Here is a 25,980-nt window from a genome sequence, read left to right as displayed (position 1 = left end):
ATATGTGTCAGTATTGAACAAATAAACACGTCACAAATATAGATGATGTCCCGTTTGTTGACAGGTGTTCAGTGGACTGTTCAGATGATGTCATGGATGATGTCATGGATGATGTCATGGATGATGTCATGGATGTCATGGATGATGTCATGGAGGAAGGATCTCAGTGGACAGACAGACACAGGGAAGGTCAAGAGGTCAGAGGATTTCAATGCTTTAATAAAATACACTGATAGATATTTCTGATATGCTGCACAACACTACAGTATAAAAACACTGAGGAGAAATGAGAACAGACTGGATTATCTCAAGTATAAACATGTGAAAACAGCTTTAGGGTAAAGTGAGATCTACAGTCAGATGACAGTGAGACCGGTTTGATTCAGTCACAGACAGAACTGGAGAAACCTGTACAGTCAGTCGTATGTAGAAGGTGAAACTCAAAAGTGTTTCTCTGAACATTTTTAGACACAAACACAGAATTTTCTTCAGATGAATGTAAAATAAACCATCAAACTTAAAGAACAGAGAAATATTGGGAAGAGTAAAACTGAGAAACTGATGAGAGGAAAAGAGTGTTTGTGAGAGTTTGTAGTTTTTAAAACAGTGTTTAATTGCTGTTGTGTTTTAGTGTCATTCATGGAGAATCTCCTGAATCCAGCTGTGTGTCCATGAAGAGTGACGGGTCAATGGATCATCCATTTAAATTCAGTTCAGGAGCCCCTTGTGCTGATGTGAGGTGAGGACTCTCATGTTGACTGACAGTATGAACGTGTACATCACAGTCTGAGGGATCATTAGAAAGAATCCAGTGTAAAAAATATAAATCTAAAAGGAAATATGCAATTATAATAAAAATAATGAGTCTTTCTTCAGCTGATTGCTTTACTGTAACAGTTTCATTGGCATCTCTTCACAAGAGCTCATCTTTATACTGTACAGTAATATCATGTGAACATGACAGAGATGATCAGACATGACAAGAGATTGTTCCTCAGGTTTATCACAAGACATACAGTCTGCTGGAGATCACAATGTAACTAAAAAAGGACATGTTGACTATATGTTACAGTATGTTTCCACCTGTGCTACAGTAATCTGTGTCTGATGAAGAATATGTAAAATAATAATAATACTGTATCATGTTATAATGACAAACTGGACAACAATAAATACTGTAATTGATGGATTATAATATTAATAAATACCAACTAAATTCCAAAATGTTACTGGTGAAGTAGTAGATTCTTGCACACCCTGTTTACAAAAAACATCTCGGGTTACATGTGTAACCCTTGTTCCCTGAAAAAAGCGGAACGAGATGCTGCGCTGCTAAGCGCTAGGGGAACGCAATACCCACGCCGCCGCACTTGGGGCTGTCCGGACCCCTACGGTTGTGCAGTGTACTCACAAAAATGCGAGAGGTCTCAGACGTGAGCTTGAGATGTCGACTCAAGGGCATAAAAGCCCGGAGTAGCATAAATATCTAAACCATCCAATTTTGATGAATGTGTGCCGAGAGGACCAGCCTGCCGCATCACAAACTTGTTTAGGCATGGGCTGAGATGTCGACTCAAGGGCATAAGAGCCCGGAGTAGCAAAGCATCTAGCCCATAAAGTTCAATGAATGTGTGCGAAGAGAACCCTATCGCATCACAAACTTGCTGCAGAGGGAGACCTCTATCAATCAAATCAAATCAAATCACTTTATTGTCACACTACCATGTACACAAGTGCAACAGTAGGTGAAATTCTTGTGTGCAGTTCCGAGCAACATAGCAGTCATGACAGTGACGAGACCAATTACAAATATAGCTGCGAGCAGCGATGGCGGGCCCAAGCCGGTGGCACCGCCACCCCCGTGCCTTTAGGGTTGCTGTGCACGATGGGCAATAACATAACCTCGCTTTGACCGTCGAGAAGATGTGTGCTGTAGAGCTCGCATCAGTGTGTGCTCTGCAAAAGTGCACATCGAGGGCACATATCGACCACAAAGTATGCGTGAGCACCCTTCCGATACCTAAAATGAAAAATGACACACCCTACGGTCTCATGGAGTTAATGGACACATGAAATAAGTACACAAGACTGAAAATTCATATGAAGTGTGCCATTTAGGACAGGGCCTATGACCGTGAACCACAATAGTCACATCTATGAGATAATTCAAATGTAGAATAATTTTTGATGTCATAGGATGTCATAGGTCAATATCTTTTGCAGCACTTAAATGTGTTAATCCAGAAGGCCAGTATTTATCTGGAGGTCTTTGTACAGGTTTATCAATGTAATTATAATTTACGCTTATGTGTTCCTATGATATGCAATGGAAGTACATTTTTATGTTTAACATGGGTGTATTCACAATACATAGCATACGATATAATATCTTAAGATTATTTATCATTATGTTAAGTACATCACACAAATGTGACTGTATTCACCTGTAATGTCTCCAATAAGTACAGTATATTGGCCTGTATGGCCATGATATATTGCCTTAGCTAGACTTTAGCTAACCTATTACATTAGCTAGTAGCTCATGAGTCATGAATGTTAGCAAGACACAAGTTAACTATATTTGCTTTTGGCTAATTAGCTGTATAGTCGAGGCACTGTACACGCACGCGGAGGGAGGGAGGAGGCGGGCATCGACAAAATCTCATCTACCGACCTGATGTTTTGATTTTTTATTTAATAAATATATTTGTTTGACAGGAAGCTGTGCATAAACAGGAATATATATATTAATTTATTTATTAAAAAATAAAAATAAACACCCCAGAAAAAGGGCACTTTCTCTCGAGGAAGAAAAAGGGCAGGTGCTCAAGCCCCTTTGATGTCTATGTGTGCACGTGCCTGAGGGTGAGTAAATGATGAGAGAAATATATTTTTGGGGTAAACTCATTTTATTTGAAAGACTATCTAGGTACATAATAACACTGCATTGCTGTGACTGTTTATAACTATTTCAAAATGTACAAGCTCACACTTTAAATGGTCAGTGCTTTGATTTTTAAATCATTAAAATAGAAACAGATCAGAGAAATAAATGGAGATTGAGTGATTATTTTTACACTTTACATGCCATTCAAAAACGTGGCATTTTACAGGGTAAGAGAGAAATTAAAAAACTTAAAATAATACCATTTGTACTTTTCAATGACTTGGGATGTCTATGTTCAGGGCGAAGGCTAAATTGTTACTGTCTCTTTAAGAGGGTTTTATCGCATGTTACGATATTCAAGGCACAGTCCAGTTTAATCTTTTGAGAACTGAGAAGTATCATTATTTTCGTTTTGTGCCGTGCTTGTTGCATCTGTATTCATTGTGAGATGATAAAATACAGACTGCGTGAATGGCTGATTTTGTTCACTTGAATTTTGTGACGTGTTTCAGAAAGATTATCGCGAAGACAGAGACAGCGCAGCCGGTTTATTTTCTTTATTTTACAAAAGTACAAGGTTTTGTTGTTATTTTAAGTGTACACAAATAAAAGTACGACTTTCATAGTTTGTGATGATGTATTAAATGTATCAGTATGGGCACAAATAACGCAGTATTTTGTTTAAGTTGTTTCCGCTGTTTCGAGAGAAAAATATAGCAGGACGTCATCTGGAATAATGCCAGAATTTAATATAATTATACCAGATTTCTTTCTCAACTGTTTGTTCACTTGAGACATAACAGACTCCTCAATATATCATGTATTTTTACACTTTGTTGTATGAAATTGTCCGTTCAGACGCAAGCAGCAGCGAAAGCGAAATCTCATCGGCGTTCGAGCGAGCGTTAGACACGACGCGGCTCGCTGTGTCACTCAATCTGCTCGCAAACATGTATTTGAGTTGTTTTCACATTTGTTGAGTTGAATAGTGTAAAATCGCTTGAATGTTCAAACAGGCAAACATTGTATACAACCGACAAACCTTCGTGAAGATGCGAGCAAATTTGAAAAGGCAACTTTAAATCGCAACGTTAATTAGCTCTCCTCTCTTGTTCGGCTTAAAGCCAAAATGTTCCCACACCGGAGCTGAAGATTGCGGCTTTGAAATCAATTCCATGTTGGACTGGTTCTTCCTAACTGGCTCGCTGAAGATGTCACGAAACAGAACACTTTAAAATGCAGTTGGTTCACGCCTTCTCTTCACCTGACGGTGTCCGCTGTCTCTCTCTCTGTGTGTGTGTGTGTGTGTGTGTGTGTGTGTGTGTGTGTGTGTGTGTGTGTGTGTGTGGACACGCTGCCTGAGCCCCGCCTCCGACACAGAGTGCAGACAAGATGACAGAGGCAGCGTGATCAACTAAAATGTTGGTGACATTCATTTTAATGTAAAAATGAATCTGATTATTATTTTTAATAATAAAACAAATTATCAGTTGCAATATATCGCGGCACCAAAAATGATCGCGCTCATTTCCATATATCGTGCGATAAGTCGATATATTGACTATCGCGACAGCTCTAGTCAGACAACGCTAAAACAACATCATACTCGGAAGTTTTGATACGTTAGGATCGATAAGCCCATCCCTACTTTCTTTAGACATATGTTTCATGTGTTGGTTTTAATAAAGACTCGGAGTACTCATAAAACTCACAGAACGAAATATGCGTCACACTTTACTGCGTTCTCAACAACATGTAAGTCTTCTTCTTACGTTAAAACAACGAGAATACAGAAAATATGCTTAGAACTCCACCTAGTGGTTATATTATAGAATTAAAGGAGAAATTACATGAGACAGCTTTATAACTTAAATGGCTTTAACTGAAATAGACTAAAGTTTAATATAACTATTCTGATAAGTGTATATTTCCAACATCATGTTTGTGTTATCCGTCTTTGTGACGTGTTTCAGAAAGATAATGGCTTAGACAGAGCAATAGTTTATTTTCATCTTAACCGGACATCACAGTTGATCATTGAAATAATTCATAATTCAATATATTGATACCCGATTTCTTTATCAACTCTTTGTTCAATTGAGACATAAGGGGGTGATTTCAAAGCATTTTGAAAGTGACACACTTCCTTCTGCCAGTTGGTGGCGCTATAACTTTGACTCACAGTAGTCACATCCATGTGACACACTGCTGAAGTTTCATCGAGATCAGTTAATGTATGCAAAAGTTATAACACACTTCCTTGCTTTTATGCTTCCTTTGTGTGCTTTTTGGAGCTTCAAAGTTCATTTACAATGTGTTCCACATTCAAACCAAAATATCTGACTCTAGGTCAAAGTATGAAACCAATACCCCACTTTTGTCTGAAGGTGGCGCTACTGAGCCCCTGCACCAGGCATCAAAAAGAAAATTCAAGTTTGAAGAGCTGCCACGCACAACAGTATTTAAGATATCAATAATCCTTTCACACGCCTACATCTGCCGGGTGTTTACATTATACACATAAAGATTGAAGTAAATCGTGTAACAATAAGTGGGTGATTTTAAAGCATTTTGAAAGTGACACACTTCCTTCTGCCAGTTGGTGGCGCTATAACTTTGACTCACAATAGTCACATCCATGCGACCGCCTCTTACAGCGAACACACCGCTGAAGTTTCATCGAGATCAATTAATGTATACAGAAGTTATAACACTCTGACTGTTTCTCGTTTCGCCATCATTTCGTTTCCTCGCCACGGCCAAACCGTTAGAGATATCAAAAATCTGCCGGCAATTTTTCATGCTCAATGTCTTGACATCATGCTGACCGAGTTTGGTGGCGATTGGTGGAATTCTCTGGGAGGAGTATTCCAAATTCCATTAGCGTGCGTTTTCAAACAACCCTAAATAGACGGTTTCCTGTTGGTCTGGGGTAAAAAGTAAAAGTATGAAGGATATATGAAACGATGAGATCTATATGTGTACCGAGTTTCATATTATTACATGCAAGCGTGTTTGAGTTATAGACCAAGTTTTCGGACCCTGTTCCAGGGGCGCTGTCGAGCCCCTGCCACGCCCGGGTACCAGCTTCAGCCGGGCCCTAATGACCGCAGGTTCTGACCCGTGTGCAAAGTTTCAAGAGTTTTTGAACATGTTAAGAGCCCCAAAAGTGCCCCGTAAGTCGTAAAAATAATAATAATAATAATAATAATAATAATAATAATTAAAGCTGCGAGCAGCGATGACGGGCCCAAGCCGGTGGCACCGCCACCCTGGGCCTTTAGGGTCGCCAGCGCACGACGGGCAATAACGTAAGCTCGCTCGACCGTCGAGAAGATGTGTGCAAATTCCAAGAAATCCACATTCAAACCAAAATATCTGACTTTCTGTTGGTCTGTTTGTTCACTTGAGACATAAGGGGGTGATTTAAAAGCATTTTGAAAGTGACACACTTCCTTCTGCCAGTTGGTGGCGCTATAACTGACTCACAATAGCAACATCCATGCGATCGGCCTCTTACAGCGAACACACTGCTGAAGTTTCGTCGAGATCAATTAATGTATGCAGAAGTTATAACAGACTTCCTGTTTCTCTTACTGCCTTCTGCCAGTTATTATAGGCTTTGTACTTTACTCACGCTCCAATACCGACGTAGAAAATCATCCTCTTTACAGGCGCAAAAATATGCTTGGAAACATCACAGTGGAGCGGTGCTTACTGTGAATGATACTGAATTGTACTACTGACTATTTAAACAGAGTAATTTTTATATGGTAGGTTTACTATTTTATTATTATATTTTATTGCGGCTATAATGAACAGGCTGCAATGTCAAGATTGCAATGATGGAGTGTGTGTGTGTGTGTATTTGTAACCTTAAAGGGGTCATATAATGCCATTTTTGTACAAGTTAATATGAATCTTTAGGGTCTAAATGAAAACTTTGTAATATACTTTTATTAAAAATTCTCATTAGTATTTTAAGAAAACACTAATTTTAACTGCTCAAAAACAGCTCCGTTTTCAGCACGCCGTTTCAGTGCATATGACTTTAAATGATAATGAGGTTTGGTCACCCGCCCCTCCCTCCGTTCTGGGGAATTCTAGTCTTGAATCATATGCATTTGCAAGATGTAAACAGTATTTTGCCAGTATTGTGTTACCATTCATCTTCATGCAGTTATAACTGTTTTTTGACATTACTTCTTAATCAGTAACATACAAGTAAACCAGGTGTAACTTAGTGTTACCATGTTAACTGTAACACCTGCGTACACAGTTTTTAATAACACAATAACCATAACGCGTTGTTCATTATAAGCGTGGGATTATGAATTATATTGAGAACGTCGTAACGTTATGGAAAACATGCCGTAATGTACCCTGAGTGTAAACATTAGCCACATGCAGTTTAGCGTTGTTTTGGTTAAACTCACCTCTGAATGCCGCTTTACCTGCAGTTGAGCGTTGTTAAACTCACCCGATGAATGGGGTTGTACACCACAATGAGCGTTGTTAAACTCACCGATGAATGCGGTTGCCTATGAACGCGCTAAACCTTTACTGAGAGGGCACTTTGATATCAGATTGTGAGGGTTTTTAAACATAAAAAACTGTTGGAGGGCCAGATAAAGATGATCAGGGGGCCACCATTATACTAGCCCTGCCATAGATCATTTATTGTAGCCTATTCCTTTTTATTTTTATTTATTGCAGTCTCGACCCATTCGCAGCAGACCATTGCGGTGAGCTTACCCAAGACGTCAAATTTCAACGCTACAGGCTCCGGTTCAGAGATATATAGAAGTCTATCGGACTACCCTGCACGTTATGTTTGCTCTCCTGATCACAACAGAAGTGACGTAGATAGTGACGTGTGCAAAACTGTCCCAATTCTGCTTTTCACAGCCGGGCCCTTACGCACTTACTCCGCTAAGTGCACTTTCAACAAGTGTCCACTTCGAGGAAGGCCTTAGGGCATAGTGTGCATATTGGGACAGGGCCTTCCTGTTTTCGGTCGAAGTCCACAGTAGTCGATTGTCGAGTTAACGCTAGCGATCATTGATAACTAAGCAATTCAAGAGAAGCGCCCCATTTAAGTCAACAGGGTGCAACAGAGTTCTCAACAGAAAATACCACTCTAATCACCCTTTTGCTAATGAAAAAATAATAATCTATAAACAAAGTCGTAACAGCTAAAATAATTTTAGCTCAAATTTATTTATTTGCTAAAATAAAACATTTACTTACTTTCACATGTTTCATTAAGTCCTCGGCAGTTGCATGACCCATGAACTGGGATCCCAGGTATCTTGACTGCACCTGCCCGCCCTCCCAAAAACGTCACGTGCAGGTCCAGCTGTTTCGCTTTGGTGGTGCGATTAAGACTTTCGTCGAACATCAGCACTGAACAGTCCCGTGATTTTGGAAATTAGTCATCATCCGCTATTCCAAAGCGCGTAATGGCTGATGGCTGTCGCTTGCTGGAGACCCTTCACAGCAGTTAGATGTTTTTCACTTTTGAATGAGACTCCAGCTCCGTACACCCAACATTCCCAATTTAATAGCTTTCTTGCATAAGCAGTAGGCTTCAAATGCGTTATTTGCAACTGGCTTTAACCAAGCACCGAAATTCAGATTTTTCAAGCCAAGTATCGCTAAACTTGCACTTCCTCATAGCTGAATAAAATCCGTTTAACGTCTTTCTGTGGTATCCGAGAGACTCGCGCCAATAACACGAAAGCTCAAAGCTGATTGGCTGTTGCATGTTGGTCTATTTTGTAGTCATAATACAGCGAATTATATTTGGACTATTGAAAAAGAAACTACAACACCACGGAATAAAAAAAAAACATTCCAAAGCTGCTGGAGCATTTAAATGAGTTTTACATGGACGTAGGAAAATTAAGACCTGTTAAAAATTATTTAAGACCTAGAACACAATACTTCAGCAAATTTAAGACTTTTTAAGGCCTTAAATTGTGATTTTGAAATTTTAGTCTTCTTCTTACGTTAAAACAACGAGAATACAGAAAATGTGCTTAGACCTCCACCTAGTGGTTATATTATAGAATTAAAGGAGAAATTACATATGAGACAGCTTTATAACTGAAATGGCTTTAACTGAAATAGACAAGTTTAATATAACTATTCTGATAAGTGTATATTTCCAACATCATGTTTGTGTTATCCGTTTCTGTAAGTTTTTGTGACGTGTTTCAGAAAGATAATCGCTTAGACAGAGTAATAGTTCATTTTCATCTTAACCGGACATCACAGTTGATCAATGCAATAATTCATAATTCAATATATTGATACCGATTTCTTTATCAACTGTTTGTTCAATTGAGACATAAGGGGTGATTTCAAAGCATTTTGAAAGTGACACACTTCCTTCTGCCAGTTGGTGGCACTATAACTTTGACTCACAATAGTCACATCCACGCGACCGGCCTCTTCCAGTGAAGAAACTGCTGAAGTTTCATCGAGATCAAGTAATGTATGCAGAAGTTATAACACACTTCCTTGCTGTTTAAGCTGCATTTATGTGCTTTTTTGAGCTTCAAAGTTCTTGTGCAATGTGTTCCACATTCAAACCAAAATATCTGACTGTAGGTCAAAGTATGAAACCAATACCCCACTTTTGTCTGAAGGTGGCGCTACTGAGCCCCTGCACCAGGCATCAAAAAGAAAATTCAAATTTGAAGAACTGCCACGACAACAGTATTTAAGATATCAATAATCCTTTCACACGTCTACATCTGCCGGGTGTTTACATTATACACATAAAGTTTGAAGTAAATCGTGTAACAATAAGTGGGTGATTTTAAAGCATTTTGAAAGTGACACACTTCCTTCTGCCAGTTGGTGGCGCTATAACTTTGACTCACAATAGTCACATCCATGCGATCGGCCTCTTACAGCGAACACACCGCTGAAGTTTCATCGAGATCAATTAATGTATGCAGAAGTTATAACACTCTGACTGTTTCTCGTTTCTCGCCATCATTTCGCTTCCTCGCCACGGCCAAACCGTTAGAGATATCAAAAATCTGCCGGCAATTTTTCATGCTCAATGTCTTGACATCATGCTGACCGAGTTTGGTGGCGATTGGTGGAATTCTCTGGGAGGAGTATTTCACATTCCATTGCGTGCGTTTTCAAACAACCCTAAATAGACGGTTTCCTGTTGGTCTGGGGTAAAAAGTAAAAGTATGAAGGATATATGAAACGATGAGATCTATATGTTTACCGAGTTTCATATTATTACATGCAAGCGTGTTTGAGTTATAGACCAAGTTTTCGGACCCTGTTCCAGGGGCGCTGTCGAACCCCTGCCACGCCCGGTACCAGCTTCAGCCCGGCCCTAATGACCGCAGGTTCTGACCCGTGTGCAAAGTTTCAAGAGTTTTTGAGCATGTTAAGAGCCCCAAAAGTGCCCCGTAAGTCGTTAAAAAATAAAATAATAATAATAATAATAATAATAATAATTAAAGCTGCGAGCAGCGATGACGAGCCCAAGCCGGTGGCACCGCCACCCCGTGCCTTTAGGGTTCCTGTGCATGATGGGCAATAATGTAACCTCGCTTTGACTGTCGAGAAGAAGATGTGTGCTGTAGAGCTCCAACGAACATTCAGCAGCGACAGCTCTCGACCTAGTTAGAAGCATTTCTTGTTTGCATGACATGTGGACTTAATAAATCCTTATCTTGAGCCAAATAAACAAGCTGACATTCAGTACAACCTGTGTCTTTTGTTTAGAACACATACAAATGTTATTTATGTACCGTTTTTGTACGGTACATAAATAAATAAAGCACCGTTTTTGAAGACTGCGCATGTCTTGAGCGTGCTCTACTATGTAAGAACGAGCCGATTATTGAATCTGGAAATGGGTGGGGCCTGTAACACCTTTAGGAACCAAGCGTGCAACACTCATAAATACCGGTTGTAAATCACATTCCCTCACTGCGTCTTTGAGATGGCTTCACGTGTTTGGATCGTCGGCAGTTCCATCATCCGCACACTGCATACTTCGCTTCTGTGAGCAGCGCCTGGACGGAAACCTCGGTCTTCAGTGTGAGATCACCTGGGACGGCAGAGGAGGCAGACTCTGGGAGCAGCTGTTTCCAGCTCTGCGCTCTCTCAGGGCCAAAGCTACAGCTCCAGATATTCTCATTATTCACCTGGTAGGGAACAGTTTGTGTCGGGTGGGCGCAACCCCCTCGATTTTCTTGGGAAATAAAGAGTGACCTGACCGAAGTCTTACAAATGTTTCCCAGAACCAGGCTGGTGTTTTCTGGCATTTTACCCCGTCTAAATTGGAGAGGACAGACTGGCAGGACTGGCTATGGCATTGAACAAGCCGGCGGTGGATCAACGGCGCCATGTCTGGCTTCTTGGCAGAGAGGCAGATGCGCTGCATTCACCACAGAAACATCGGCTTGTTCCATCTGTGCAGAGACGGAGTCCACCTGAGACCAGAGGGAAACCAGCTTCTGCCGAGCAACCTCCAGAAGCTCTGCAGGTGGAACTCAGAAGATGAAGCAACAAATGTCATTTTAAGGGCAGCAACAATGGCTCTTTTAAGAGCCACATTCACTCATTCAAATAAAAAGCATTTTCCAAGTGTGTGAAATTCGTTGTTCCTCACCTTACTTGATGTCAGGTTTCAGATGACTTGTTTTTAAATAAAAATGTCGATTCCTCTTATCCATTCCTTTGTAAGCATTTCAATATAACTTTCAAACCATTTAAGAATCGATGCGCTGTTTTCTGTGCTGACCACAATCCAAAGCGTGCCATAAAGCAGCGGTGCTCAAACGTTTTTGTTTTGGTTTATTTATATAAAGACACAGAGAATATTACTTGCCTTACCTGATTAGAATTATAAAAAAAATAACTAGGGAATCACTAAAACGAGAGAATTGTTCTTATTTGATGATACTCTCAAAACATTCCACAACAAATCCTTGAAATTGAATGATATTCAGAACAGAACACGAATAAAAAAAGCGCTCTCTTTACAATCAAAATGTTTTTACATTTGCGATGTATTTGGATGCTAAACTATTCTTTATTATAGGCTTTGTACTTTACTCACGCTCCAATACCGACGTAGAAAATCATCCGCTTTACATGCGTAAAAATATGCTTGGAAACATCACAGTGGAGCGGTGCTTACTGTGAATGATCCGAATTGTACTACTGACTATTTAAACTAGGGCTGGGCGATATGGCAAAATATATTATCACGATATTTTTTTCCATATTGATCGATATCGATATTTGTTACGATATATAATTTAATAATGCTGCCCGTTTGAAAAGTATACTGATAATGATGCCTGAAGAAACCAGAAGGTTCAATAGTTGAACTATATAGTTTATTAACATAAATAAATAACAATGCAAACATTTAACTGTGCAAACATGGATTGGTTGAGAATATATTTTGTTATAAAAGAATATTGATAAACTTTAAATCTAAATGTTAACATTTTACTTTTAGCAAACATGCTTTATCTGCCTTGACAAAACAATGCAAGTTAGCTTGCCTTGTAACTGATTATAAAATATCAAACTAAAAGCTGTGACTACAGTACTATCACATCAAATTTCTTTGGCAGGGCAGCAAACATTTCAAAATGTTTGCAGAGGTACAACCAAGACAACAAATGTAAACAAGTGAACCACAAAGTCCCTGGCAGATTTAAGTACTTAACTGTCAGATAAATAAAATATTAATTGTGTACTGGTTTTAAATATCTCAAATGTTTTAGAGGTAGCAATCCGAGTAAAAAGTGCAAAATGTAAACATTGTAAACCAGTCACTATGCTACACCTTTTAGGTAGTGCTCATGTAACCCTAATTACCCTATTATAGGTTTTTTGCCAGAAAGACTAGTCTGCAAAACTTTTGGACGGAGTAACATTAACATGGGCCCGCATTGTCATACTCTCGGTGTGGTCGCTGGGATGGTACCTTTTCAGGTGACCGAAAAGGTTTTATTTGTGTTTCCGTCTTGGTTATCACCGACCGACGGCATATTTCGCGAGACCGTCTTTATTTGCGCGTCGTCGCTTTTCAGATATCCAAACCACTTCCATATAATTGACGTCTTGTTACCTTTTTTGTCAACAATTTCCTCAGCTTTGGAAGATAGTTCGAGTTCAGTCGTTTCCACTCATTTTTTCTTTACACTCACTTTCTTCACTGCCGGTAGCTCAAACAGTGCTCTGCTAGCAAATGGGCGTGTACTTACACGCACAAGCCAAAATCTGCGTTCTGACTGGCTGTTGTCCGTTTATTTCTGCTTTGTAATAGGCTGTTAGGTCTATCCATATCGAGTAAACATGTCAAAAGTTTATCATCGTAGTCTAAATAAATATTATCGCGATGCCATATCGAGATCATTTTATCGCCCAGCCCTAATTTAAACAGAGTAATTTTTATATGTTAGGTTTACTATTTTTTTATTATATTTTATTGCGGATATAATGAACAGGCTGCGATGTCAAGATTGCAATGATGGAGTGTGTGTGTGTGTGTATTTGTAACCTTAAGTAATCATGGTTTATTTATTCATTTATTTATTCATTTGTTCTTTTATTTATTTATTATTTAACATGCATGTGTGCATTATTAAAAGTACCATTGCAGCAACGAGAACGGGTCTGAGCCAAATTATGTTAAAGATGTGTTCTGGTGACTGCCGTGTTTTTAAACCAATCAGATAAGAGTAAATCGAGAGTTAGCGATTAGCTCATCTGATTGGCTACATGAAGAAGGTGGACCCGCCCTCCACTTCGCACTCCCGTTGGAACTACGTCATTTCAACAACAAATGGTAGATTTATCAGAAAATTAATCAGAAAGAAAATCAATCGCAAAGATCGCAAAACAATAATTATAAAAGTGGTTGTTTGCTGCCATTTTTTTTGTTTTCTTAAAAATGTAAAACACAAGCATCGATGTTTTATCACAGGTTTACAATAAAAATAAGAGTGTGATTTCAAAGCATTTTGAAATTTGATCATCATTCTCGGACGTTTTGATACGTTCGGATCGATCAGCCCATCCCTACTTTCTTTAGACATATGTTTCATGTGTTGGTTTTAATAAAGACTCGGAGTACTCTTAAAACTCACAGAACGAAATATGCGTCACACTTTACTGCGTTCTCAACAACATGTACAAGTCTTCTTCATACGTTAAAACAACGAGAATACAGAAAATAGGCTTAGAGCTCCACCTAGTGGTTATATTATAGAATTAAAGGAGAAATTACATGAGACAGCTTTATAACTGAAATGGCTTTAACTGAAATAGACTAAAGTTTAATATAACTATTCTGATAAGTGTATATTTACAACATCATGTTTGTGTTATCAGTTTCTGTAAGTTTTTGTGACGTGTTTCAGAAAGATAATGGCTTAGACAGAGCAATAGTTTATTTTCATCTTAACCGGACATTAAAGTTGATCACTGCAATAATTCATAATTCAATATATTGATACCCGATTTCTTTATCAACTGTTTGTTCAATTGAGACATAAGGGGGTGATTTAAAAGCATTTAGAAAGTGACACACTTCCTTCTGCCAGTTGGTGGCGCTATAACTTTGACTCACAGTAGTCACATCCATGTGACACACTGCTGAAGTTTCATCGAGATCAGTTAGTATATGCAAAAGTTATAACACACTTCCTTGCTTTTATGCTTCCTTTGTGTGCTTTTTGGAGCTTCAAAGTTCATTTGCAATGTGTTCCACATTCAAACCAAAATATCTGACTCTAGGTCAAAGTATGAAACCAATACCCCACTTTTGTCTGAAGGTGGCGCTACTGAGCCCCTGCACCAGGCATCAAAAAAGAAAATTCAAGTTTGAAGAGCTGCCACAACAACAGTATTTAAGATATCAATAATCCTTTCACACGTCTACATCTGCCGGATGTTTACATTATACACCTAAAGTTTGAAGTAAATCGTGTAACAATAAGTGGGTGATTTTAAAGCATTTTGAAAGTGACACACTTCCTTCTGCCAGTTGGTGGCGCTATAACTTTGACTCACAATAGTCACATCCATGCGACCGGTCTCTTACAGCGAACACACCGCTGAAGTTTCATCGAGATCAATTAATGTATGCAGAAGTTATAACACTCTGACTGTTTCTCGCCATCATTTCGTTTCCTCGCCAAGGCCAAACCGTTAGAGATAGCAAAAATCTGCCGGCAATTTGTCATGCTCAATGTCTTGACATCATGCTGACCGAGTTTGGTGGCGATTGGTGGAATTCTCTGGGAGGAGTATTCCAAATTCCATAGCGTGCGTTTTTCAAACAACCCTAAATAGACGGTTTCCTGTTGGTCTGGGGTAAAAAGTAAAAGTATGAAGGATATATGAAACGATGAGATCTATATGTGTACCGAGTTTCATATTATTACATGCAAGCGTGTTTGAGTTATAGACCAAGTTTTCGGACCCTGTTCCAGGGGCGCTGTCGAGCCCCCTGCCACGCCCGGGTACCAGCTTCAGCCCGGCCCTAATGACCGCAGGTTCTGACCCGTGTGCAAAGTTTCAAGAGTTTTTGAGCATGTTAAGAGCCTCAAAAGTGCCCCGTAAGTCGTAAAAATAATAATAATAATAATAATAATAATAATCCTAACGAAAACAATAGGGTCCTACGCACTTTGTGCTTGGGCCCTAATAATAATAATAATAATAATAATAATAATAATCCTAACTTGAAAACAATAGCGTCCCTACGCACTTTGTGCTTGGGCCCTAATAATCCTAACTTGAAAACAATAGGGCCTTGCCTTTTCAAGGCTTGGGCCCTAATAATAATCCTAACTTGAAAACAATAGGGTCCCTACGCACTTTGTGCTTGGGCCCTAATAATAATAATCCTAACTGAAAACAATAGGGTCCTACGCACTTTGTGCTTGGGCCCTAATAATAATCCTAACGAAAACAATAGGGTCCTACGCACTTTGTGCTTGGGCCCTAATAATAATCCTAACGAAAACAATAGGGCCTTGCCTTTTCAAGGCTTGGGCCCTAATAATCCTAACGAAAACAATAGGGCCTTGCCTTTTCAAGGCTTGGGCCCTAAATATAGCTGCAAGCAGCGATGGCGGGCCCAAGCCGGTGGCCTTTAGGGTCACTGTGCACAATGGGCAATAACGTAACCTCGCTTTGACCGTCGAGAAGATGTGTGCTGTAGAGCTTGCATCAGTGTGAGCTCTTCAAAAGTGCGCATCGAGGGCACATATCAACCACAAAGTACGCGCAAGCACCCTTCTGATATCTAAAATGAAAAATGACACACCCTACGGTCTCATGGAGTTAATGGACACATGAAATATGTACACAAGACTGAAAATTCATATGAAGTGTGCCATTTGGGACAGGGCCTAGGACCGTGAACCACAATAGTCACATCTATGAGGTAATTCAAATGTAGAATAATTTTAATGTCATAGGATGTCATAGGTCAATATCTTTTGCAGCACTTAAACGTGTTAATCCAGAAGGCCAGTATTTATACGGAGGTCTCTGTACAGGTTTATTAATGTAATTATAATTTACGCACTGCTGAAGTTTCATCGAGATCAGTTAATGTATGCAGAAGTTATAACACACTTCCTTGATTTCATGCAACCTTTATGTGCTTTTTGGATCTTCAAAGTTCATTTGCTATGTGTTCCACATTCAAACCAAAATATCTGACTGTCTGTTGGTCAGAGCTAATGACTGTAAATTAGAAAGTTGTTCAGCTCCACGAGAACAATATACACGCAGAGTTTTGTAACTGTAGATAGAACTAACTAAGTTATAACACACTTTATGTGTCCTTTTTTAGTCATAAATTAATTTCCTCGCCACGGCCAAAACGTTCGAGATATTAAAAATCCGTCCGCAATGTAGCATCCTCAATGACTTGACTTCATGCTGACCGAGTTTGGTGGCGATTGGATTAATTCTCTAGGAGGAATATATATAATTCCAGAGCATGTGTTTCCAAACAACCCATAATAGCCGACTTCCTGTTGGGCTGGCGTAAAACTTAGAGCACGAAAGTTGTTCGGTCCGATGAGATATAGAAGTGTACCGAGTTTCATATTATTACATTCAAGCATGTTGATATATGGACAAGTGTTCAGACCCCGTTCAAGGGGGCGCTGTCGAGCCCCCCTGCCACGCCCGGGTACCAGATTCAGCCCGGCCCTGATGGCCGCGGGTTCTGACCTGTGTGCAAAGTTTCAAGAGTTTTTGAGTACGTTAAGGGCCCCAAAAGTCCCGAAACCTTGAAAAACAATATCTTAATGCAAATCTCACCCAACAGAGAAATCCCTCTCCTCCCCCTCCCTCCACTCCCCACACACAGAGAATTGGCAGGGGGCACGTTGTCAGAGAGAGACAGAGAGAGAAAAAACATAGAATGGGAGCGGTCACTCTGTCAGTCAGAGAGAGAAAAATTCCAAGAAATCCACATTCAAACCACAATATCTGACTTTCTGTTGGTCGGAGCTAATGACTGTAAATTAGAAAGTTGTTCGGCTTGACGAGAACAATATACACGCCGAATTTTGTAACTGTAGATAGAACTAACTAAGTTCTAACACACTTCATGTGTCCATTTTTAGTCATAAATCAATTTCCTCGCCACGGCCAAACCGTTCGAGATATCAAAAATCCGTCCAGAATGTAGCATCCTCAATGTCTTGACTTCATGCCGACCGAGTTTGGTGGCGATTGGATTCATTCTCTAGGAGGAATATATATAATTCCAGAGCACGTGTTTCCAAACAACCCATAATAGCCGACTTCCTGTTGGGCTGGCGTAAAACTTAGAGCACGAAAGTTGTTCGGCCCGATGAGATCTACAAATGTACCGAGTTTCATATTATTACATGCAAGCATGTTTGATATACGGACAAGTGTTCGAATCCCATTCCAGGGGGCGTTGTCGAGCCCCCCTGCCACGCCCGGGTACCATCTTCGGCCCGGCCCTGATGGCCGCGGGTTCCGACCCGTGTGCAAAGTTTCAAGAGTTTTCGAGCACGTTAAGGGCCCCAAAACCTTGAAAAACAAAAATAAAAGCATTCTCATTCAACAGCCAAATCACCCCCCTCCCCACAGACACAGAGAGACGTAGGGTCAGTGAGAGAGGCAGAGAAAATTCTCCAAAACATCCACATTCAAACCAAAATATCTGACTTTCTGTTGGTCTGAGCTAATGACTGTAAATTAGAAAGTTGTCCGGCTCGATGAGAACAATAAAATTACTGAGTTTTGTGACTGTGGGTCAAAGTGTAAAGCAACCCCCCCACTTTTGTCAAAAGGTGGCGCTACTGAGCTCCTGCACCACGCCCGTTTCTGAAACTTTGCACATGTCTACTGGCTAATACATGTGATGTGTCTGTCGAGTTTCATGCAATTTCAAGTATGCTAAGAGTCTCAAAAGCATCAAAAAAGAATATTCTAGTTTGAAGCGTTGCCGCGGCGACAGTATCGAAGATATCAATAATCCTTTCACATGTCTACATCTGCCGTGTGTTTACATTATACACCTAAAGTTTTAAGTAAATCGGGTAAAAATAAGAGGGTGATTTCAAAGCATTTTGAAAGTGACACACTTCCTTCTGCCAGTTGGTGGCGCTACAACTTTGACTCACAATAGTCACATCCATGCGATCGGCCTCTTACAGCGATCATGCTGCTGCGGTTTCATGGAGATCAATTAATGTATGCAGAAGTTATAACACACTTCCTGTTTCTCTTTTCGCGCCATCATTTCGTTTCCTCGCCATGTCCAAACCGTTCGAGATATCAAAAATCTGCTAACTATTTTTCATCCTCAATGTCTTGACTTCATGCTGACCGAGTTTCGTGGCGATTGGTGGAATTCTCTAGGAGGAGTATTTCACATTCCATTGCATGCATTTTCCAAAAAACCCTAAATAGAAGATTTCCAGTTGGCCTGAGGTAAAAAGTAAAAGTATGAAGGATATATGAAACGATGAGATCTATATGTGTACCGAGTTTCATATTATTACATGCAAGCGTGTTTGATATGGACCAAGTTTTTGGTCCCTGTTCCAGGGGGCGCTGTCGAGCCCCCCTGCCACGCCCGTGTACCAGCTTCAGCCCGGCCCTGATGGCCGCGGGTTCTGACCCGTGTGCAAAGTTTCAAGAGTTTTTGAGCACGTTAAGAGCCCCAAAAGTGCCCCAATAGTCGTAAAAAAAAAAAAAATAATTAAAGCTGCGAGCAGCGATGACGGGCCCAAGCCGGTGGCACCGCCACCCTGGGCCTTTAGGGTCGCCACGCACGACGGGCAATAACGTAAGCTCGCTCGACCGTCGAGAAGATGTGTGCAAATTCCAAGAAATCCACATTCAAACCAAAATATCTGACTTTCTGTTGGTCTGTTTGTTCACTTGAGACATAAGGGGGTGATTTAAAAGCATTTTGAAAGTGACACACTTCCTTCTGCCAGTTGGTGGCGCTATAACTGACTCACAATAGCAACATCCATGCGATCGGCCTCTTACAGCGAACACACTGCTGAAGTTTTGTCGAGATCAAATAATGTATGCAGAAGTTATAACAGACTTCCTGTTTCTCTTACTGCCTTCTGCCAGTTATTATAGGCTTTGTACTTTACTCACGCTCCAATACCGACGTAGAAAATCATCCTCTTTACATGCGCAAAAATATGCTTGGAAACATCACAGTGGAGCGGTGCTTACTGTGAATGATACAAATTGTACTACTGACTATTTAAACAGAGTAATTTTTATATGGTAGGTTTACTATTTTATTATTATATTTTATTGCGGCTATAATGAACAGGCTGCAATGTCAAGATTGCAATGATGGAGTGTGTGTGTGTGTGTGTATTTGTAACCTTAAAGGGGTCATATAATGCCATTTTTGTACAAGTTAATATGAATCTTTAGGGTCTAAATGAAAACTTTGTAATATACTTTTATTAAAAATTCTCATTAGTATTTTAAGAAAACACTAATTTTAACTGCTCAAAAACAGCTCCGTTTTCAGCACGCCGTTTCAGTGCATATGACTTTAAATGATAATGAGGTTTGGTCACCCCGCCCCTCCCTCCGTTCTGGGGGAATTCTAGTCTTGAATCATATGCATTTGCAAGATGTAAACAGTATTTTGCCAGTATTGTGTTACCATTCATCTTCATGCAGTTATAACTGTTTTTTTGACATTACTTCTTAATCAGTAACATACAAGTAAACCAGGTGTAACTTAGTGTTACCATGTTAACTGTAACACCTGCGTACACAGTTTTTAATAACACAATAACCATAACGCGTTGTTCATTATAAACGTGGGATTATGAATTATATTGAGAACGTCGTAACGTTATGGAAAACATGCCGTAATGTACCCTGAGTGTAAACATTAGCCACATGCAGTTTAGCGTTGTTTTGGTTAAACTCACCTCTGAATGCCGCTTTACCTGCAGTTGAGCGTTGTTAAACTCACCGATGAATGGGGTTGTACACCACAATGAGCGTTGTTAAACTCACCGATGAATGCGGTTGCCTATGAACGCGCTAAACCTTTGCTGAGAGGGCACTTTGATATCAGATTGTGAGGGTTTTTAAACATAAAAAAACTGTTGGAGGGCCAGATAAAGATGACCCTTACAAAAATAACCTACAGGAATCCTGCAGGATTTTCATTTTTTCTGCAGGTATCCTGCAGGAATTATAAAATCCTGCAGGATTTTTCTCTTGTGCTGCACAGCAGTCCTGCAGGAAGTTTAAAATCCTACAGGATTTAAAAAAAAAATCTGCAGGAATTATAAAATCCTGCAGGATTTTTCAATAGTGTAGGATGTTGCTGCATGTTTCTGTTGTACTGAAGGGCTCATTCTAAAACAAGTAGGAATGTCCTGCACATACTGCTGTGCAGCACAAGTGAAAAATCCTGCAGGATTTTATAATTCCTGCAGAAACGAAATGTTTTCTTACAGGAGTTTTTTCCTGTAAATGAAAAATAAATAAATACAAAATGAAAAATAAATATAAAAAAAACTACAGGTTTTGGATTCAGGATAGACTATATAATGACTAGAGAATAAAACTGTGATAGTTGCTGTAGTTTTAGTCATACAATTTTTATTTAATTAGATTCAAGTACATTTCGTTGAACTATTTTTTATATATTATGCTCTGTTGGCAGCAATAGAAACAATGAGTCTTAACAAATAAATGAATACAATTAAGAGTAAGAATAGATCTAGGCAAAAATAAAAAATTAACCATTACTCTAAATCATTTCAAAATTATGCATTTATGCAAACATCCAAGACATTTCAACATTTAAGAGATATGAGTCTGTGTACTGTACACTTTTACATTTTATAACATTAAGATCAAAACCAGCAATTTATTTTTAATCCAACTCCCATCTATTTGGTTGGATGCAAAAAAAATTATTTGCAAGACCTGGCAGGTCCTTGAGATAGACACAGGTTGAATGTATGTCTGTGCATTTGATTAGTTCAACTGAGTCTATCCCTCTTTCTTTTAAAATGCTTGTTGCTGTTATCCCTGATTCTTTGCTGATGTCATTACTTGTTGTTTTCATAACATCAATGAAGGCATGACCCTCTCCTTGCGCATTACCTACATTTATAAATGATCGTATTAATGCTACAGACCCATGTTTGGTTTGAACTGCATAGCTGATTCTTTTAGATAAAGATTTTGCTCCTTTTGAATGAATTCGCTTGCCATATACCACAGCCCTAGAATAAAAACTGAAAGCTTTATTTGCACTAAAACCTGACTCTTGAAGGAGATAAGACTCTCTTGGGGTTGGCTGTCGTACATTTGGGCATCCAAGAAACATCACGCTAGAACTACCAATACACTTTGTGACAATCTTGGTACCTCCCAACATTTTTTCAACAAAGCTTTTGCTGTGTTGTGTTTGTTCATCATTGAATACAGCAGCAATGAGTCGTGGAACATGCTGGTAAAGGTTAAACATGTTAACAATTTGCTCTGCTACAGCTTGTGTGCCATGAAAGAGTTTCTGAAGGTGTCCATTCTGGGACTCATATAAGAATGCACTGTGACTCCATAAAGGACCCCAATTTTTTACAGATGCTGCTGCATGTACAAGTATGTGGACATTATAAGACACATGACACTTTCCATACAGAGACTCAAAGCGGCCCACAAATGATTTTAAAAGGCCATCAGCTTTGTCAATGTCATGGGGGAATTGAATCTTGAAGGAGAATGTATGTGGCCTGTACTAGAAGTAGTAAATGGTCAAGATATTTTCTGGGTAAAATGCCGAACAAACAGGGAAGGCTGTAAAATAAGAAAAAGTGTCTGTATTCGAAGCTTTCCAATATTTACGTAAAAGAAATTGAACGGGGTGGTCTTGTTATACTTGCAGGTGGTTTAATGGCAAGTAACCTTCTTTCAATTTGCTCGACTTCTCTTCCAATGTACCAAGACTCTGTATGGTATTTGGAGTCAAACCATAGGGTAGTCAGCTGGCGACAAACACCAAGTAATATGCCATGCATGTAATCATATCCAAATCCAGTAACCATGTTAAAAAACATCAGCAGCATTAGAGGAGATGGACCTTTTACACCATTTATGCATGTTTCCGAATCCACAGCTTGCTGAGCATCTTTAGTGTGTTTTTGTGTGATCTTAGCTCTGGCTCCGTTGACTGCAAAGGATACACCCTTGTAAACCCATTACCCTTTTCTACAACTTCACCCTTTTGATAACACCAGTTACAACCATGCTCTCCATTAAATTGCTTGACGTTCTGTACAGCACAACGAGCCACTGAATCACAAATGCAAAGCAAACTGTAAACATGGACTACTGATTTTTCACCTTTCCACTGACAAGGTAACCCTTGGTTTTCAAGACTTCGCAATTCATTAACAAACGATTGCAGAAACGAAGTTCATTTCTGGCTTTCTTGGCCCAAACCACAAACCGCCAAGAATGACATGCTTTGCCCTCAGATTAGGGGAGCTCGTTGATTGTAACTTGAAGTGGCCAGATATGAAAAGGAGAAGATTTGAAAATTGGAACACCATCAACATTCCATGACACTGAAATATTCAGCCAAATTTGGGTCATTTAGTGCATCAATAGATTTGTACATAGTGCCATCAAATATGTCTTCAACGTTTTGTGAGTTGCGCTTTGTCCTTGACCATTTGTAATTCAAAGACTGACAAAAATCTGTATTCTGAAATTTACCTCTTAATTGATCTGCAATAGATAACTTGATAAAGACAGAGCCAGATTTGATTAGGTTTTCCATGTCCCCTGGGGCACCATTGCATGAAGCACAGTGGGTGGGGATTTCATTACCAAAGAAATATTGGCAGGATGGGCAAATATACTGGACTTCAAAAGTGTCACAGTGAAAGGATTTCATGAACTTGTATAAGCTATCTGGAACGCCATTGGTTGAATCAGGACAGTGGAGATTGATAAGATCTAACAAGTCACTCAAAGCCACTTTGGATGTTGTATGCCTGAGGCTGTAGGCAAGTATAGACAGGAGAGATTCTTCATTAGTGATTTTGGCATTTGGATATATCTTTTCCTCACTGGCACACCACTCCTCTCTTTCTTCTGTGCTTCCCTCACAAACTGCACTGTGGTTTCTGACAATCTGGAAAGTAAATATTGCACTTATTACAAGCTGACACATAAAGAAGAAAAAAAAGTGTGAGGCTATAGACTAGTACATATTCTAAACTTTATTCTCACATGAGTCTGTGGAAAGTTCTCATAAGCTGTGCTAAAAACATCATCCTCATCATCAGCAGAAAAGCTTTCCTGTCAGAAATTGTGCATTTATTACACATTAAAACAAAGATATGAACACAGATATTTACAAATGTATGCAAAAAACATTGGATAAAAAGAAAAGATCAGAAATTCTTCTCACATCAGCATCTGAAAAGTTCCCATCAGCATCGCTGATGACCTCATTCTCATCATCAGTAGAAACGTTTCCCTGTGAGACATGTACAGCTATTGGACCACTATGCATGTACTATACTTTTAAATTTTTATATGTACTGGCTGAAAAAGGAACAAAGAATTGCCAACCTTATGACAATAAAGAAGCGTCAATTCTAAAGAAGATTAACTTTGAAAAAAAAAAAACTATTCTCACATGAGCATCAGGGGAGTTCCTGTTAGATTTGCTGATATTGTCACCACTGTCATCAATGGAAATGTTTTCCTATAAGTATGAAATTATAAACATACAGGAGCTAGTTAGACATGGCTTCTTGTCTAACTATGGCCATGTATTTATCACTGAAAATGGTTTTTAGGCCAACATCAAAACCTGAATTACTTCAACTATATCAGGAATAAGCCATGTCTTGTATGATCTTCTCTTTTTTGCGCCTGAAGAAGAAGAAAGAGCAGAATTCTTGCTTATTTGATTAATGTCAATATGTAATTCTACAATAAGAAAACAATTGCCTAAATTACAGTTATTTGCATATTATTCTAAATTCAGCAACCTATTATATTCTGTGTCCATCGCCTTTTGTAGCTGCTGGAACAGGTGCCTCTTCATTTAAGTACACTTTATACTCCATTTGTATCCTTCAAAAAGAAACAATAGTGTTATTTCTTTGTAAGCATAATAAAGAATATATTTTTTTGCATTATCCGAATAGCTTAAACCAAATTGTAATATGAGAACATTTTCTAAAAATTACAATAACGAATCTGGGTATTTATAAAATTGAATTAGGAACATAGGATTAATATATATATATTTTTAGAAGGCTATTTATTTTAAAGAAAATAAAAGTTGTCGCTGAAAGACTTGTGTTTTAAGGAATCTGTTGAATAAGAGTCTTTCACCCTGAAAAAGACGCTCGTGTAATTTACATAAAGAACCGGTAAATGAATCTTTCTAGAGATTCGATTCACTGAGGTGGCGTGTTTCATTGACGCCCTACTAAGCTACACGTAGCCGATTCACGTCATTCAACTGTCACTTTGTCTTGTGAAGGTAAGTCCGCCTTTTTATTATAATAATTGTATCGTTATAATGCTTTAAATTACTGTTCTGTTATACATTTCTAAATGAATGTGTATTTGTAACACTAAAACATATGAAAATGTTTTTTTTTTCTGTTTTTTTTTTGTTGCTGCCGGCACATTATAGGCTTATATAGCTAACGTTATACCGGCTATATCAATTTTTTTTTAATAAATGACTATAAAAAAATGAGCTTTATCTATTGTTAACAAAACCCATTACTTTGTTTTGTATTTCATCACTAGTAATTGATATTATTGTACCTTTTGGTTACCTTAGAATAGAAGTAAATTATCTGCACCGGACGAGACCGTGAGAGTCGCTGGCTGGTTGCCGTTAAAGGTAACATTGTTGTCATGGATACAGTCAGTTGAAGGCAACAGATGAATGTGAATGATGAGACTTTAGAGTTTTGTACACCTTTGGATTAATATAGGCCTATATTTTATTAATGTATAAATGTATTTATGTTCAATTGTATGTAAGTAAATATGTATGCATGTAATTATTTATTTATTTATTTAGAAAATGAACAAAACATGGGTTCTGGTGGAATGGAGGGAGGAGCCTCCCACCTATGATATTGTCCCTAAAAAGGACATACTAAAAAAAAGTTTGAACCTGGAGATGTTGTGGATGTGGTTTATGAAGAGGAAAGTTCCCCAGCCACAGTTATAGATATTGATGGTAAAAGTTCAGCAAACAAGACTCAGTCATGATATAGAAGATATGTATTTCCTACTTGAGTATTTTTGTCCCTTTAGAGAGCAAAGAAACCCTCAGGAGGAGGATGTTCAGGCTAGAGGGGAAAAGAAAAAGTCAGCCATGTTTGCAAAATGATGCAAAAAGAGTGGCAAAGAAAAAAAAAACTTACACTCCAACTCAGTCCCCATCTCACTCATCATCTGATCAAGAGCCTCTGGTCAAACATCAAGTATACATCTTTTAAATACTTTTATTTTTCATTATGCTTTTTTAAATC

General features: G+C 38.9%; 1 protein-coding gene and 1 long non-coding RNA gene across 6 annotated transcripts in view; both read left to right on the top strand.

Moving 5' to 3' along the window:
• The window catches only part of LOC127650380 (NACHT, LRR and PYD domains-containing protein 3-like), a 1,539,373-nt gene that overhangs the window by 293,611 nt on the left and 1,219,782 nt on the right, over nt 1-25,980 (top strand). The window lies entirely within an intron of this gene.
• LOC127650482 (uncharacterized) lies at nt 162-25,906 on the top strand. Its single transcript, XR_007971447.1, has 5 exons — nt 162-197; nt 632-739; nt 25,278-25,340; nt 25,524-25,685; nt 25,763-25,906. It is a non-coding gene; the product is annotated as an uncharacterized LOC127650482 (long non-coding RNA).

Source organism: Xyrauchen texanus, chromosome 10 (genome assembly GCF_025860055.1).
Source record: "Xyrauchen texanus isolate HMW12.3.18 chromosome 10, RBS_HiC_50CHRs, whole genome shotgun sequence".
Lineage (NCBI taxonomy): Eukaryota > Metazoa > Chordata > Actinopteri > Cypriniformes > Catostomidae > Xyrauchen > Xyrauchen texanus.
Note: the sequence above shows the minus strand (reverse complement) of the source record. Positions and strands in the feature narration are given on the sequence as shown.